Source organism: Penaeus monodon, chromosome 4, assembly GCF_015228065.2.
Source record: "Penaeus monodon isolate SGIC_2016 chromosome 4, NSTDA_Pmon_1, whole genome shotgun sequence".
Lineage (NCBI taxonomy): Eukaryota > Metazoa > Arthropoda > Malacostraca > Decapoda > Penaeidae > Penaeus > Penaeus monodon.
Window position 1 is genome coordinate 6,027,883 of NC_051389.1, and position 4,703 is coordinate 6,032,585.

General features: G+C 34.2%; 1 protein-coding gene across 1 annotated transcript in view; it reads left to right on the forward strand.

Moving 5' to 3' along the window:
• Nucleotides 1-4,089, forward strand: part of LOC119572435 — a 15,598-nt gene extending 11,509 nt beyond the window's left edge. The window contains exons 11-14 of the mRNA XM_037919550.1: nucleotides 692-817; nucleotides 1,699-1,864; nucleotides 3,063-3,197; nucleotides 3,920-4,089. The gene's annotated coding sequence lies outside the window, so the exon portion shown is untranslated. The remainder of the gene's footprint in view (nucleotides 1-691; nucleotides 818-1,698; nucleotides 1,865-3,062; nucleotides 3,198-3,919) is intronic.
• Nucleotides 4,090-4,703: the final 614 nt, after the last annotated feature.

Below are 4,703 nucleotides of genomic sequence, written 5' to 3' on the forward strand. Positions count from 1 at the left end.
TCCTCATTAGCACCTGTAATTACCTCGATGTGTAATTATATTATGTAATTAGTGCTTTAACCTGAGATTCCCTGAGATTGATTGCTAATTTGCGAATGGGCGAATTATCTTTAACTATCTACTATTTTTTTTCATGCATGTATCTATCTATCTATCTATACGTTTCCTATTCATTGTTTATTTTGTGTGTTTTATTTTTCTTTTCTTTTTCTTCTTTTATTTTTCTCTTGTTTTCTTCTTTTCTTCTTTCTCTTCTTCTTCTTCTTCTTCTTCTTCTTCTTCGTCTTCCTCCTCTTCTTCATATTCATCTTCTCTTATGCTTCTTTACCTCTTTCCTCTTCTCTTTCTTCTCCTATATCCTCCCTCTTCATCTTCATCTTCTTCTTCTTTTCCTTTTGCCTTTTCCTTTTTCTTCTTTTTATTTTTTCTTCTTCCTCTTATTATCATTTTTCTTCTTCTTCTTCTTCTTCTTCTTCTTCTTCTTCTTCTTCTTCTTCTTCTCCTTCTTCTTCTCCTTCTCCTTCTCCTTCTCCTTCTCCTTCTCCTTCTCCTTCTCCTTCACCTTCTCCTTCACCTTCTCCTTCTCCTTCTCCTTCTCCTTCTCCTTCTTCCTCTTCCTCTTCCTCTTATTATTATTCCCTTTTCTTTTTCTTTTTCTTTCTTCTCCCCTCCCTCTTCCTCCTTCTTGCAGGCATTTCCCGACGCGTCACGTGACATAGAGAAACACAGCAACAGAGGCAACTTTCTCGCCGTCTTTACGAGAGAAGACCAGGCGAGCACTCAACTTGCAAAGGCATTTTCAGACAATTACGAAAAGGTACGTAAAAGAAGGAAAGAAAAGGGAAGAGGAAAGAAAAGAAAAGAAAACGCTATCACATTTTTTTTCTTGTTATTGTTACTTATATTTATTTGTATCTTATTTGTGTATCTTTTATATATTTATTTTACTTTTTTTTATATTTCATTCTATTTATTTATTTATTTATTTATTGTTATTATTATTATTTATTTTCTTTTGTGTCCGTGTATGTGTTTCTTTCTATCACTAAAAGGAGGTAAGAAAAATAATGGGCGCGGGGAGGAAGTATCATTAAGCGATTTTGTGTTATAGATATTCCAGCTTTACTGAGGTAATTACGTTAGCTAAATGTAACAGTAAGGTAATTTATACAGATATGATGATTATGCAAATGATAGCGGTGATAGCTTTGAAGTAGCTACAGAGAAATATAATTATTGTAGTAGTGATTGTAATAACATCATCTGCAAAGCAATCGATGCTGTAGGTGTACAATCATATGAAAAGATCACAATTGCAATATTACACGTGACGATAACAGCGGTTGAAGAGCTGTAGGCCATTAATCTTTTCAAGTAATAGAAATGGTAATAGTAGTACATGCAGTTATTGTACCCAGTAGTACCAGCAGTTGCAGTGTAAGTAGGTGCATGAGACGTGCATTAGTAGCATAACTCCACGTATACCACAATGCCATCAATGATCAGCACATTTTCATCAACGAACACCACAGTCTCATCAATCCCTACCCCACAACAAACAGTCCAATGTCATCACAATTCCCTCATCGATCCCGCAACCACAGCACAATCCCACCAACGAACACCACAGTCTCATCATCAAGCCCACTCCCACAGTAAAATCTCGTCACAATTCCCACCCTTTAACCCGCAACCCAGGACCGACGCGCTCGTATCGTCAGACTACAGGATTTTACGGTGAGAAACGGACCGTCTTATAAAGGGGTCTTCGAGATGTTCAACCACCAGTCACACTTTCCTTTCTGGTCCTTCACTCCTGCCGAAGACCTGGTTCCTCTGCCTGCCATCCTCCTTACTGATACAGGTTGGCTTTTGTGATATGTGAATGTCTGAAGTACTGCTAGGATTAAGATGTGATTGTATTTATTTTAAAAAAGAAAGAAAAGAGAGAGAGGGGGAGAGAGAGAGAGAGAGAGAGAGAGAGAGAGAGAGAGAGAGAGAGAGAGAGAGATTGATATGCCCTGCAAAAAGCCAGGGTAAGATGTTTATAAGATAAAAAAAAAGCATTTCTCATTTTTTCTATATATATATTTTTTTCGACTACATTAGCGCTGTTCATTCCTTCATTCGCATTTTTTTTTTGTTTTTTTTACATTTTCTTCTACATTCTCATTTATATTTTTTATGTTTCTAGTACATGTTCACTACATATTCCTTCACTCTCAATTATTTTTTTGTCTTACAATTTTTTCCACATTTTCATTCATTTCCTTTTTCTTACTTTTTCTTCCACATTTTCATTCAGTTCCTTTTCTTACATTTTCTTCTACATTTCCATCCATTTCTTCTTCTTTTCTTTTTTTTTTTTCTTACATTCCCATTCCTTTATTCTACTTTTTTCCTATAGAGAAACACTGAAGAACTTTTTACTAGTATTTTCTTCACTTTCATTCATTATTTTTTTTTTCTATATATTTCTACACGTGCAATTTTCCTTCATTCATTTTCATTCATACCTTTTTTCTACAATTTTTCTACTGACAACTTTTTCATTCTTCATTTTCATTCATTTTTTAATTTATTTCTTCAATTTTTCCTTACATTCTTCATTATACTTTTTTTACATTTTTACTTACATGTATTCTTCTACTTTTTTTTTTTTTTTTTTTTTTTACATATCTTTCTACTTTCTTTCTATTCTTCATTCCCATCCATTATTTTTTTCTTACGTATTTTCCACATTCTCTTTTTTTTTATATTTCTTTCTACTTTATATGTCCTGCTCCTTCCTTCATCCTCACCCATTTCTTTTCTTAAAATTTTTCTTACGTAATTTCTACATTCTCATACCTTATTTTTTATGTTTCTTTCTACTTTCTACCTTTTATGTTTCTACTCGTGTATTTTCCACATTCTCATACCTTTTATGTTTCTTTCTACTTTACCTTTCAGTTTCTACGTGTATTTTCCATTCTCATACTTTTTTTCTTTTTCTACTTTCTTATCTTTTTCTACCTGTTCTTTTATTTCTTCTTTTTCTCGTGTCCCTACCTCCCCTACAGACGTATACAGGAACACAGACGAACCTTGCTCTCGTCGTTGTTCCTCCGCCGGGTTCCTCACTAGGAGACGTAGAGCTGTCATCACCAACATTGTGGATTCTGTCACCAGCACTTTACTACAACTCCAGGCGAAGAGTGTGTATTGTTGTGTGTTTCTGTGTGTGTGTGTGTTTTTTTTTTCTGAGGTGTAGGGGTTTGTGTTTAAGGTGTATTGGTGGTGGAATGTATCTTTGGTTTTAAATAGTAAGAATGTTTAGGGGTGGGGGTGTCTTCTGAAGAGTATGAAGGGCCGTGTAGAAACACTTTTTGAATAGTCTTTTGTTGTGTTACATACCCACCTAACTAAAAAAAAAAAAAAAAAAAAAATCATCTTGAACGTTCGTTGGAATAGTTTTCATAATGGTGAAATAGAAAGAAAAAAAATATTAAGAGTTCTTTGAAAGTTTTCATAAGGGTAAGAAAAATAAAGAAAACATTGTATAATAGTAAGAATTCATTGAATTGGTTTTCATAATGGTAAAGAAGAAAGAAAAAAAGGTATATTAAGAATTCGTTAGAATAATTGCCATGGAAAAAAAAAAAAAAAAAAAAAAAAAAAAAAAAAAAAAAAAAAAAAAAAAAAAATATATATATATATATATATATATATATATATATATATATATATATATATATATATATATATAATACTAAGAGTTCGTCGAAGTAAATTTCACAATGATAAAACAAAAAGAATAAAAAAAAAAGAAACATATCTAAAATATCTAAATCACGTAAGAATATACCTTCACCATATCATATATACCCTTCTATGGTCGAAAACAAGACCCTTTGTCTCATTTTACGTTCTTTTTCAGGAGCAGAACGGCCCACAGTATCGCCTGTTACGGGGAACGGCGGAGAACGGTCTGGATCGATGTCCCTAACACTCATAAACTTCGTTTTTATCCTTGTCTCGGTTTTGCAGTGAATTAATGTTGCTTGAAGTTACTGCTAGGACAGGCAGGAGTGATTCAGGAGAGAAAGAGAGACAGAGAGAAAATGGAAAGAGAGGAAAGGGCGATACAGAGATAAAGGGTAGGCAGGGGGGGGGGAGAGAGGAGAGAGAAAGAGAGAAAAAAAGAGAAAGGGACAGACAGGAATTATTCAAAAGAGAAAGAGAGACAGAAAAAATGGAGAGAGAAGAAAAGGAGATATAGAGCGAAGGTAAGGGGAGAAGAGTGGGAAAGAGATAAAAAGAGGGAGAGAGAAAAAAAACGAGAGAGAAAGAAACAGACAGGAATGATTTAAGAGAAAGAGAGACAATGAGAAGAAGGAGAAAGAGGAAGGGGTGATACAGAGAGAAGGGGGCAGATAGAAATGAGACAAAGAGAAAAGAGAGAGAATGGGGTGATACAGAGAAGTGGGGAACAGGAAAAAGAGGAAAAGAAGAGAACAGAAGAGAGAGAGAGCGATAAAGAGAAATGAGATGAGTAGAGAGAAACAGATAGAGAGAGAGGGAAAGAAGGAGAAAAGAAAAGGTAAAAAATAGAAGTAGAAAAGAAAAGAGAGAGAGAGAGGGAGAAATTCGCAGATTAATCAATATTTTTAAGTCTGATCATGACATTTACATGACAGATACCAATGTCATCACGCTGTTCA